At 40.9% G+C, this 13,592-nt stretch overlaps 1 long non-coding RNA gene across 1 annotated transcript in view; it reads left to right on the plus strand.

Moving 5' to 3' along the window:
* Window positions 1-12,922: 12,922 nt before the first annotated feature.
* LOC132541907 (uncharacterized) overlaps window positions 12,923-13,592 on the plus strand; it is a 52,630-nt gene continuing 51,960 nt past the window's right edge. Inside the window, exon 1 of the long non-coding RNA XR_009553019.1 lies at window positions 12,923-13,052. This is a non-coding gene — a long non-coding RNA (uncharacterized LOC132541907). The remainder of the gene's footprint in view (window positions 13,053-13,592) is intronic.

Genomic DNA, 13,592 nt, shown 5'->3' on the forward strand with positions numbered 1-13,592 from the left:
TTCTATGTATTTTATAGTTTCAGGTTTACTATTCATATCTTTGGTTCATTTTGAGTTAATTTTGGTGAATGGTTAGGTGGTGGTCTAGTTTCATTTTTCTGCAGGAGAGCTTTTATTTTTCATTACTATTCGTGTTTTTTTTTTATAATTCCATACAAATCTATAGATTTCTTTTGGCAGGATTGCCATTTTAATAATATTTATTCCATAATCCCAGCCTGCCTTTCTCTTTCTCTAATGGGGCAGGGCTCTGGAGAAGCGGAGCTCTAGGACACACTGGTGGAGTTGTCTGCCCAAGGAAGTCCAGTTGGTATCATGTTAGCATCTGGAACCTGGTGGCTGAAAAAAGAGTTAATATATAAAGTCAAATAAATTATTGACTAATCATGAACCTAAAAGCTGGAATAGTTCAGATGAAGAGTTGGGGGTCTCCATTTTGTAGATAGTTAGTTGGATTATTTTAGTTACATTCCAAAGGGCCCATGAATATGCTAGTTGTTTTTTTTTTCTTTCTGAGCCTGACATCTGATATGTAGATGGATCCAAGTTATTGTTTGGGGAGATGATGTCATGGCTGTAAAAAGGACCAGAAAGCTGGATGAGGGAAGAGAGTAGCTTCCAAATATGGGAAAGGTGTATAAATATTGTTGATTGTAGACCCATCTGATCTGGGGCCTATATTCAGCTTAGAAGCCTATGTGACCTCTGCATCTCTATAGATATGAGCTCACATTCTGTGGTTATGAGTAGGAACTTCCCCAATTTCAGGGCCCATCTTCCTCAGCTGAAAGATAGAGTATGTTGTCCAGCCTCCCTTCAGAGGATGGAACATTCTCTATTGTTGTTGATCCATATTGAGGGCAAGGTCCAATGGGGGCCTACAAAGGGGTCTGTTTTGTTGTTCCTGGCATAGATGACCAGTAACAATGGAGAGAGGGACTCATTTGAGGTCTAGGCCCATCATATCTGTGTGGGAATCTCAGGACTCCCCGACTAGGGCCCCAGCTGATGGGGTGGCCTGATAGTGACTAAAGATTCATCGTTAAAGTATGCCAGTGTCTTGCCCAGTGTCAGCTTTTGTAGTTCTTACTTTGATAAGGTTAGTTTTGGAGTGAGTGAGGGAAGTGTAATAGGAAGCAGGTGAGGAGGGTATCTAAATCTAAGTAGACACTATTTCATTAGAACTTTATGGTGTCTTTCTAGGTCTTTCTACTTGCTTGCTGCATATATTGGCTCACTGAAGACTATTGTGCACTTTTGCTTTCAGGTATGTATTTTGCCCTAATTTGTGGATACATGTGAATATATACCCTATCTCTTGGAACCTGGTCTATATCTAGGTTTTGGGACTTTGTTAGAAGTTATCTAAATGGAATTAGAAAATCCTGTGAGAAAGGAAAGGTCTCACCTGAGTAATGAGGCTGAGGGATTGACTGACATTCCACACCTGATGTCTCTGGACACAGTCTGAAGTGAAACATGCCAAGGTGGTACTCACTGTGTTGATTAGGTTGGGATCAGTAGATGCAATATCATTTGATATGAATTGAGAGAAGCATACAGGAAAGTGAGCCTAACTCTCACTAATTCCAGGACTGGGGGAATATAGGCTCTATAGAGGAAGCAGGACTTTCCTGCTGTCTTAGGGTTTAAGAAGGCAATAGATAGTTATTGCTGTAATCAAATTATTTGGTGATTGGGTTAACTTTGAAAATCCCTTTGTTAGGATTTTCTGTATCATATACAACATCACCATAATTTATGTCCCTTGACATTGTTTATATGTAGCTGTTTTTATAGAGCAACACCACTGGTTGCTTCTGTTCTCCCTGGTCTAAGCTTTAAGGAGAGTCAACATTTATTTCAAAGACTCAGCCTAAGGCCTGTGTATTAAAAAGTTTGAGACATTCAATCAATTTTTCCGGTCTCATATTAATTAAACAGTGATTTATATGACTACAAGTCAATAGGAGTGTACATAAACACCATTCCCACCACCAAAGACTGTGTCCCATCCCATCCTCCCCTTCCACCCCCCAGTGATTTTGAGCACCCACCCTCACCCTCCACCACCCTGAATAAGCCCAATCTCATCTCCCACATATTTTAAGGACAGCTTTGCAGGATAGAGAATGTGTGGCTGGCAGTTCTTTTTTTTTTTAATTTTTTTATTTAAGAAAGGATTAATTAACAAAACCATAGGGTAGGAGGGGTACAACTCCACACAATTCCCACCACCCAATCTCCATATCCCACCCCCTCCCCTGATAGCTTTCCCATTCTCCATCCCTCTGGGAGCATGGACCCAGGGTCATTGAGGGTTGCAGAAGGTAGAAGGTCTGGCTTCTGTAATTGCTTCCCCACTGAACATGGGCATTGACTCCATACTCCAAATCTGCCTCTCTCTTTCCCTAGTAGGGTGTGTCTCTGGGGAAGCTGAGCTCCAGGACACATTGGTGGGGTCTTCAATCCAGGGAAGCCTGGCTAGCATCCTGATGGCATCTGGAACCTGGTGATTGAAAAGAGAGTTAACATACAAAGCCAAACAAATTGTTGAGCAATCATGGACCCAAAGCTTGGAATAGTGGAGAGGAAGTGTTAGGGAGGTACTCACTGCAAACTCTAGTGTACTTCTGCTTTCAGGTATATATTTTGCAGTAGTTTGTGGATACGTGTGCACATAAGCTCTCTCTCACAGAAACTGGTGTATATCTAGGTTATGGGACTTTGTTAGAAAGTGAACCACCTGAGATGAAATTAGAGTGTATTATAAAAGGAAAGGTCTCACCCGAGTAATGAAGCTGAAGGGTTGTCATTCCACATGTGAAGTCTCTGGACACAGTCTGAGGTGAAGCATGTTGAGGTGGCAATCGTTGCGTTGGTGGCTGGCAGTTCTAGTCATTAGTATTTTAAATATGTCATTCTACTCTCTCCATGCCTCTAGAGTTTGTGAAGAGAAATATACAAGAGCCTGATAACTTTACCTTAGTATGTCACTTCTTTCTTTTCTCTATCAGCCTGAAAATTTTTTTCTTTGTCTTTGAGTTTTAATAGTTTCACTATAATGTCTTGGTGTTGGTCTTTTTGTATTAAGGTATCTGGGTGTGTACTTTGCTTCCAGGAAATTTATGTTCTGAGGATTGCCTAGGTGAGGAAAATCCTCAGCTATAATTTATCTGAATATTCTCTCTCTCTCTCTCCCCTCCAGGGTTATTGCTAGTGAATCCACTGCTCCTGGATGCCATTTTTCTCATTTTGTTGCCATTGTTGTTGTCATTATTATTGTTGTTATTGCTGTTGTTGTTTTTGGACAGGACAGAGAGATATGGAGAGAGGAGGGGAGACAGAGAGGAGAGAGAAAAATAGACATCTGCAGACCTGCTTCACCACTTGTGAAGCAACCTTCCTGCAGGTGGGGAGCCAGGGGCTCAAACTGAGATCCTTAAGCTGGTTCTTGCACTTTGTGCCCTGTGTGCTTAACCTGCTACACTACCGCCCGGCCCACTGACTATAGTTTCTGTTCCTTTCACCCTGTCCTCTTTCTCAGGAATCCCTATCACTCTGATGTTAAGCTTTTTGATAGAGTCTGCTATTTCTTACAGGGTTGCTTTATTTCTAAACCTTTCCTCTCCATCATCTTTAAATTGAAAGAGTAGGCTAGTTGAATTTTCTAGTTTAGATATTCTTTCCTCTTCCTGAGTGAAACTACTTCTGAAGCCTGATGCTTGAGTTTGCACTGTATTCAAAGTGTCTTTCTCACCCTGCAGTTCTATCTAAAGTTTTTCATTCATACTTCCTAACTGGTTAATTCTGTTTGCAGTTTTTCTTTCTTGTTTTTTAGTTGCTTAAAGGATGGTATGGAGCTCTTACTTTGTGTTTCCTAATTCCCTAATAAAATATTCTTTTAATTCTTGAGTATACTTTTCAATGCTGTGTGCTTGGACTCTTGGAGAGACCTAATAATGAGTTTCCTATAGTCTTCCTCTGGTAGTCCCTCTATGTTTGAAATTTCCTGGAGTCCTTCTATTTCATTTCTTTCCTTGTCGTGTAGTCATATCCTGAAATTTATTTATTTATTTTTCTGTTTTTTCTGTCATTTGGGCATTTATTGTGTTGGTTGTTACTGAGCCAACAGATGGTGCTATTATTGTGATTAAGTGGTGAGGGAGTTGTGTGTTGGGGTTATATTCCTTGTTATCCTCTTGAGTTGTTGTAATGTCTATGCCAAGTATATATTTGGCTTTTCTGTAAGGTTTCAGTCTGAATTCAAGCTATGGGGGGTTTGCTACTAGGTGGCAATTGTGCTTGAAAAGGCAGGGCTCAGTTTCCCATTAGGCCATCAGCTGCTGCCTATTGCCTTATAGATGCCAGCTGGTGCAAATTACCTTCTGAATGCCTGCCTCAGTTTGGAAAGGCAGACCAAACTGTTCTGGAAAATCCCCTGCTTCTTTGGTGTGACCCTACCATAGTTCAGCAGATTCTCACCCACAAGGTCATGGCCCAAAGCTCAGAGGCTACCCACCTTAATGCTTGATACCATATGTAATCTTGACTGCTGTTGCTGAGAAAAATGGTGCTGTTTGTTGCCAGAGCTCCCAGTTCTGGTGCTTGGTTCCAGTCTTGTGCTCCCTCTCACCCCATTCCACACACCAACACCCACATGAGATCTCCATGCCTGTGGATGTCCAGCTGCAATCCGGTGAGGTTTGTAGCTTTGATAGTTATCTCTCTTGTTTTTTGGGGAGAGAGTCTTTGCTGTTTGCTGTTAGTCTATAGCCATGCCTCCTAAAAGTCCTACAGTATATAGTCTTTTACACATTGTCATAGCCTCTAATCAACCCTTGACAGGGATCTGGGAGACACACTAGGATCCAAATGTCCCTTCATCCTGTCCCTTTCCTTCCTTCCTCAGAGCTTTGGTGAAATATACCACATCTAGTCCAAGTTTCATCTTATGTTTTTCTTTACTGTTCTTTTTTTTTTAAATATTTATTTTATTTATTTATTCCCTTTGTTGCCCTTGTTGTTTTATTGTTGTAGTTATTATTGTTGTTGTCGTTGTTGGATAGGACAGAGAGAAATGGAGAGAGGAGGGGAAGACAGAGAGGAGAGAAAGATAGACACCTGCAGACCTGCTTCACCACCTGTGAAGCAACTCCCCTGCAGGTGGGGAGCCGGGGCTCGAACCGGGATCCTTATGCCGGTTCTTGTGCTTTGCGCCACCTGCGCTTAACCCTCTGCTCTACAGCCTGACTCCCACTGTTCTTTGTTTTTAAGTCCACCTATAAGTGAGAGCATTTGGTATTTGTTTTTCTCTTGTCTCACTCAACATGATGCCTTGGAGTTCTGACCACACTGTTGCAAAGGAGATGACCTCATCATTTTTGACAGCCACATAAAACACACTGCCTATATATACCACAACTTCCTTAGCCATTCATCTATTGTTGGGCATCTAGGTTGCTTCCAAGTATGGGCTATTACAGTATGTGCTGCTCTGAACATTGGTGTACATAGATTTTTTTTTTTTTGATAGGTGTTCAAACACAACTACTTAAAATATGCTTTCTTTGAGACTATAGAGTTTGAGACTTACCCATTAGATCTATATGATCAATTTTGTTAAGCAATTTCTGCAGAATCCTGAGGACTTTTTTCTTTCTTTTTTTTCGCTTCCAGGGTTTTTGCTGAGTTACTGGTGCCTGCACTACAAATCCACTGCTCCTGGAGGCCATATTTTTTCCATTGTTGTTGTTGCTGCTTTTGTTGTTGTTGGATAGGACAGAGAGAAATTGAGAGGAGGGAAAGACAGAGAGGGAGAGAGAAAGATAGACATCTGTAGACTTGCTTTACTGTTTGTACTGCAGGTGTGGAGCTGTGGGGCTTGAACCGGGATCTTGTGCCAGTCCTTGTGCTTCACGCTATGTGTACTTAACCTGGTGCACTATCACCTAGCCCCCTCCTGCTTATTTTTTAAATAAGAACAGTGGGTTATCTTTTATAAAAAATTTTCCTGTATTTACACTAGTTTTTATATTTCATCTATTGATGATACATGCTACACAGCACTAAAATGTTCAACAAGTCTGCACTTTCATTGTGGAATAACACTTTCATTATAACTGGCTCTGTTCTTCCATTTTAGTGTGTTTTTGCTTTGAATTAAATCTTGATCTTATTATCAAGAACATTGACTTTTTTCATATAACAGCTTTATTGAGATATAATTCCCATACCATATGATTACCTTACCATACAGTTCTTCCATTTGAAGCATACAACTGGATGGGTTTTGGTATACTTAAAGAGTTGTGTCGTAATTACCATAACCAAGTCTAGAATATTTTCATCACTTCCCCCCAAAAAATCTTATGTCCTATGTGGGACAGCTCACTCCAGGTTCCCTGCCTCACTGGCCATTGGGCGACGGAGGGTCAGCGCAGCCCCCAGGGGCCCTGGGGTGACTCCACATGTTGGGGGCAAAGTGCACAGGGAGACAAGCAGTCAGCCCTGGGAGAGCCTCAGTGGGTCAACTCATTTATTGAAAGAGAAAGCAAGTAAGTACATATACCCATTACCCAGTGAGAAGGTTGAGGTAATCATGAACCCAAACACAGAGCAACACAATACATAGTCACATTTTGACTTGCAAACTATTTGATGACAAGTGGAAAGTTTCCATACAAGATTTGATCATGAACTTCACAATGCATATTTCCCCAGCAGTAAATTATAGGCACTTCAGGGCAAAGGTAGGCGGAGTGGGGTTGAGTAACAGGAGTTTGTGGTGGTTTTTCAAGTTTGGACAAACACAGTGTGCAGTAATTCATGGCCTTTAAGGGGAGAGTAGAGTCATGTGCAAGAAGGTAGCCCACATTCTGGAGAAGCCATCCATCATTATTTCAGGAGGTCAGGGGAGCCTGCCTTTGTCTTGATCTGAAGGGAGAGTTGGGGGTCAACTCTCTTGGACCTTATGGAAACAATGGCCTGGACTTTCTGGGAGAGTGGGCCCATCCGCCAACAGTCCTAGTTGTTGGTCACTATCCATTTCCCCTAGTCCTCTGAGTTCTATTTATCCCACCTTACTTCTTGTCTATAGATTTGTTTGTCCTAGATATTATACATAAGCTGAAGATGCAATCTTTTGTGACTTCTTACACTTAAGGTACTTTCAAGATTCATCCATATTGTGTTCATGAAACAACAGTATTTTATTTCATTTTATTGGTGAAAAATATTGTAGCATCTGCACATATCACATTTTATTGATAGACATTTGGGTTGCTTCTTCTTTTTGGCTATTATAAATAATCCTACGGTGAACATTCATGTACAAGTTTTAGTGTAGCATATGTTTTAATTCCCCTGATATATACCTAGGAATGGAATTGCTAGATCGTGTGGCAACTCCTTTTATTTTTATTTATTTATTTTTTATTTTGGTAATGCTCACTTTCCCCTTTATTTTTGATAAGAGTTTTCTGTCTCTATGAGTAATGGTAACCTTTTGCCTGTAACATATGTTGAAAATATTTTTTCAAGTTTATTTATTGGTCAGACAGAAGGTTTACATTTTTATGTAGTACAATCTGCCAGTCTTTCCTGTTTAGCTTCTATTCTTGACTTGCTGTTTAAAAAATGCCCTCACCATTCTGGAATTATAAAACTATTTACCAAAATGTCTTTATGGTGTCTTTCTGCATACACTTTGAATTTTGATATCTTTGATTCATTTGAATTCTATTTTGGTGTAATTGGTGAGATAGGCATCCAACTTACTTTTCTCCAAATAAAACTAGTCAGTGGGAAGAGGCCTAGGAAAGCAGTTTTCTGTCATCTTTTCCTGCATCTTGGTCCTATGACTGTAGCTGCCTCAGCTCCTTTCTGGGTATTCTTTCTTGCAATGTGGTTTCTGAGGACCTACTCCAGATGAAGAATGGTGTACAACAAAAGTTCACACATCCCAGGTCTCTACCTGGCTAAACATAATTTTTCCAGAAGGGTATGCCAAGGATTGGTGACCCCTCTGAAGCTTCTAGGATCATTAGGTGAGTGACAGTGGGTCTAGTAGTACCTCATTATTCTATTTACATCAAGATAAGGTGAGGCTACAAGGCACTTAAAATGTCATTGAGTAAACTTAAGTGAGGTTTGTCAAGATCCTGACACATTTAAACATTTTTTTTTCACTTATTTACTTGTTATTGTTATTTGGTAGCACCTGGACCTTGGACCTGGACCTTGTGCATGTGTAACTTCACTGGTATGGGCTGCCTTTGTGCTCAGATAGAAAGACAAGGAGAGACTAAAACTGAGAATGAAAAGGAAAGGTACCACAGCACAGAAGTTATTTGTGACATAACACTTCACATGTGGTGCTGGGGTTCAAACCTAGGCCACACTAATAGCAAAGTATCCACCCTACCTGGTGAATTATCCCTCCAACTCCTAGGACCCTGCTTTAAATTTTTCTTTTTATATCAGTATTTATTTTTGTTGCTCACAGTGCCAGAGATCTCAGCATCATCTCTTTCTTCCCACCTCCTTTCCAGTCACTAGAGAAGCTCACATAACTTGCAAACACTTACTCTGCTTCAGACTATTGGAGGACTATTGGAGGAGGGCTAGACCCTTCAATACAATGAACCTGAGTGATAGCCAGAGAGGGAGCACGACTTACCTGTGGACATACAGCCAGCATGTGGTAGAGTCAGTGATTTAGCTTAGATGTTTAACTCCTGACAGAGCTGGGGCTAACATGTGTGTGCTTTAGCTCCCAAGTTAAGGATTTCTTCTATCATGTTATCAATCTGTTTGTGAACACAACTCCTAAAACTGCTGCTGATTAAATATGTGAACTTAAGTTACTTTCCTTCTCTAATTTCCATTTTCTTATTTGTCAACTGAGGATAAAATAGAACTTATCTAACAGTGTTATTATGAAAATACTAGGAGAAATAACATGTAAGGTACTGAGGACACTGCCTATACATCATGCAAATATTAGGTTTTTTTTTGTCATGTGATTCTGAGTACAATGCACATAACAATGTGAAATCTTGTCTTCTTCCTGCCCATTGCTGTGAAGTTGGGATGGTCCAGAGAGTTGCCTAATTAAAATGGACAGTTGTTTATACAGTTTTGAATGCACTCAAATCAAACAAACAATAATGGCAATAGGTACTGCTTATTTCACATATCCATCTGGAAATATTGGGAGCAAGAGATGTAGATCTGTATTGTTTCCTTGACTACAAATTGCAAAAGCCATGAGTACTCATGAACAGATTCAATCAGCACCACTCCTTTTCACTCCTAGATGCAAACTGTAAAAAGAACTGGGTTGGAAAAACCCTCAAGCATCTGCTCAGATAATTTCTACAGTTTGTTTTAAGTCTACATTCTAGAAGACAGAGCTTTCGCAAGAGTGCAAATACCTATCTACAGGGGTGGACGATGTGGGGAAGGTGTGTCATAAGGGATTAGAGGCATCTCTCTTTCATCTTTTGCACACACTTGGCCTACTTCATGTTTAATAAACAATCATTCAACACACTTCCTATTTGCTTCCTTTCATTTTGAAGTTTCCCTAAGTCAGTGCATGAGCAAATGTTTCCTACTTAACAGAGGTGAATCTGTGACTAACATCATGCTGAGGTTAAGATGAGTCCATGCTTTTTGTTGCAACCTAAACTCAGTTGAATGTAGGCTCTAACTGCAGTAGTATTCAGAGGATCTTTGCCATTGTTACCAGTAAAAATGCATATATCTAGAATTTGTTTCACACTGTAATGGTTTCAGGCATCTCAAGCATCATTCATTCATGTTCATCACTTCTTTGAACCTCTGAAAGTTATTAAACTCTGTGATAGAGCTTGCTTATGGCAGAAAAATGAAAGCACACTTATCCCTAGATCATGAAAATATTTTCATCACTGTATTTCAATATTTTTGGTTCCTTTCTAAATTTACTGGTTATCCTTTGCATTTAAAATATTGTTCTTAAAATGTTCCAAGTCTTTGATTGTCAGAGAAATGCAAATAAAGACAACAATGAGAAATCACTTCACTCCTGTGAGAATGTCATACATCAGAAAAGGTAGCAGCAATAAACGCTGGAGAGGTTGTGGGGTCAAAGGAACCCTCCTGCACTGCTGGTGGGAATGTAAATTGATCCAACCTCTATAAAGAGCAGTCTGGAGAACTCTCAGAAGGCTAGAAATGGACCTATACTATGATCCTGCAATTCCTTTCCTGGGGATTTATCCTAAGGAACTGAACACACCCATCCAAAAAGATCTATGTACACATATGTTCTTAGCAGCACAATTTGTAATAGCCAAAACCTGGAAGCAACCTGGGTTGTTGTCCAACAACAGATGAGTGGCTGAGCAAGTTGTGGTGTATCTACACAATGGAATACTACTCAGCTATTAAAAACGGTGACTTCACTGTTTTTAGCCAATCTTGGATGGACCTTAAAAATTTCATGTTAAGTGAAATAAGTCAGAAACAGAAGGATGAATATAGGATGATCTCACTCTCAGACAGAAGTTGAATAACAAGATCAGAAGAGAAAACACAAGCAGAACATGAGCTGGAGTTGGCGTATTGCACCAAAATAAAAGACTCTGGGGTGGGAGTGGGGGGGAGATTATAGGTCCAAAAAGGATGACAGAGGACCTAGTGGAGGTTGTATTGTTATATGGAAAACTGAGAAATGTTATGCATGTACAAACTATTGTATTTCCTGTTGAATGTAAAACATTAATTCCCCAATAAAGAAATTAAAAAATATATATTACTCTTGAAAGCTAGGTGGTAGCACAGCGGGTTAATCCACAGGGTGTGAAGTGCAAGGACCTGCACAAGGAACCTGGTGTTCCCCACCTGCAGGGGGGGTCGCTTCACAAAAGGTGAAGCACCTATCTTTCTTTCCTCCTCGCTGTCTTCCCCCCAAAAGGAAAAAATGGCTGCCAGGAGCAGGGAATTCATAGTGCAGGCACAGAGCCCCAGTGATAATCCTGGAGGCAAGAAAAAAAAAAGTATTCTGGAAGCTGGGGAGGGGTGACTCAGCAGGTAGAGTACATGCTGTGTAGAGTACATGACTCAGCAGGTAGCATACATGCTCAAGGTCCTGGGGTTCAATCCCCAGAAATATCTATGATGAAGTGGTGCTTCTTTCTCTCATAAAATAAACAAAATTAAAAAGTTATTATTAGTATTTTTAACCAGAGCACTGCTCAGCTGTTGCTTGTGGTGGTGCTGGGGATTGAACCTGAGACCTTTGGTGCTTCAGGAATACAAACCATTTGCATAACCACTATGCTATCTCCCTAGCACTGCTATTCTGAGAAACACCTCATAAGCTCCAACAGATAGCCAAAGCTGTTCTTGGAATAAAAAAGTTAAGGAACTTTGGTAGTCTACAAGGGGCAGATGGCTTGAGCCGCTTTTATTTACCCAGCCTGGGAAAGAGTCCTCCTCCTCTCTCTCTTTTTTTCCTCTAGGAGTTTTTTTTTTTTTAATTTTTTATTTAAGAAAGGATTAATGAACAAAAACATAAGGTAGGAGGGGTACAACTCCACACAATTCCCACCACCCAATCTCCATAACCCACCCCCTCCCATGATAGCTTTCCCATTCTCTAGCCCTCTGGGAGTTTTCTGGGCCTTTATGCCTACACAATCTTACTGTTCCCTGAAGACACTTTTTTTTTTTCTTTCCATTCAGATAGAAGGTGAATAACAGAGAGGCAGAAAGAGATAGAAGGAGGAGAGTCTTCACTGCTTGTGAACCTTCCCTTTTATATTATGCTCCTATTTGGTACCCTGGTCCTCAGGCATGGTAAAGTGTGCAGTCTATCAGATGAGCTATCTTCCTGCCCCTTGGAAAAGGACTTTGATCAAGGAGAAAACTGAAGATATTTTGGGAGGTTCTGTGATTCAGTGCATGGACTGATGACCATCTATTGCTGCCACAGTCTGTGTGTGGGTGATCCGTAGGTCTCCTGAGGGAGAATGGAGCTGGAAGGACCTGGGGTCCCAGCAGCTGTTGTTCAAGGATGGTGGACCTGGGGTGCTGAAAGATAAGATGGGGCAAGAATGCTGGTGGCCATGGCCTGAGACTCTTCATCTGATAATTGACTTAGCAGATCAGGCTAGCATCAAGCATCAGGCTGTGCCATGCACTGATTGGACTGTCCTGGACCAGCTGTGGGAGGTTTGAAGCCTCTCTCTCTCTCTCTCTCTCTCTCTCTCTCAGAATTAGACTAATTCCCTCAACTAATATTGATTAAATTCTAAACCCAGAGTAGGAGGATGATACCTTTATAGTCATTGAGTAGATTAAATAAGAAGTGGTGCATATAAGGACTTTGAAAATAAATTATCTCATTTGATTTTGAAAAAAAAAAATCCATTTCTTAGTGCTCCTTAGTCAAGTTGCCTTTTGAAGAAAAGAGATTTTAGTCTTTAGAGGGGTTCAGCCTTCTGGTTTGCATGTCCCTGCACTGACCACTCCAATCATTGTGACATCTCAGGACCAAATTCTGGAGGCTTCTACCATATGAGACGAGACTGTTGCATTCAGTTTGAGCTGTCAGCCGGCTAATAGAGCACACATCGTTATTTATACACTGACAATTAAACTCACTCAAAGTCACAATGATTGGTTACTTAAGAGGTTTGAATAATCCTAAATGAGGACTGTAATTTGAATGTATGACACACTGTTTGACTTTGAAAAAGCATAGTTTGTTGCAAGAATGCTCACACATCACAGGTAAATCAGGAGTGTTGGCCAAGTAAGGCCAACATTGTTGTGACCGAGAAGCAGAGCAGACCAATGCTTAAAGTAAGTCCTTTTTTTTTTTTCTTTTGTAGAACAGAAACCCAAAAGAGTTCTGACTCCTAAGGTAAAGAACTTCTGGAATCAAGATTCTAGGCTATCACTGAAGATTATCTTCTTAGCTGAACTATACCTCCGATATAATTTTCTTTCCCACCTAAGCCACCTACCCCACTAAGTGCAGACTGTTGAATGTGATGCTGGTAAGTTTAGGGCCTTGCTTTGGACTCCTCAAATCCTTCCTCTTCCACTGACTGGCTGTGACCCTCTTGGCTAGTTGGTTGGCCTCACAGAGGTTCTATTTCTTGAGAACTTGTTTGGAGATTCTAGTAGGGGAGTGCAGCTACCCTTGACCATATACCCTTGACTGAACACCAGTTCATCTCTATTCAGGGAAGCCTGTAACCGACCCTGCAGCTTTGGGAGGGACGTGCATGGAGTGGTGAGGGAGGAAGGGGACACCTGCCTAGCCAGCCAGATCAGCTAAATTAACCCTAGCGATCAATGGGGTGATAGATGTTGCAGCCAGATCACCCTCACATCCCAGAGGCTTGCTTTTCTTCCTTCCTTCCTTCCTTCCTTCCTTCCTTCCTTCCTTCCTTCCTTCCTTCCTTTCTTTCTTTCTTTCTTTCTTTCTTTCTTTCCTTCTCTCTCTCTCTTCCTTCCTTCCTGTCTTTCTTTTCTTTTTTGCCTCCAGGATTAATGCTGGGACTTGGTGCCTGCACTACAAATCCACTGCTCCT

Source organism: Erinaceus europaeus, chromosome 1 (assembly GCF_950295315.1).
Source record: "Erinaceus europaeus chromosome 1, mEriEur2.1, whole genome shotgun sequence".
Lineage (NCBI taxonomy): Eukaryota > Metazoa > Chordata > Mammalia > Eulipotyphla > Erinaceidae > Erinaceus > Erinaceus europaeus.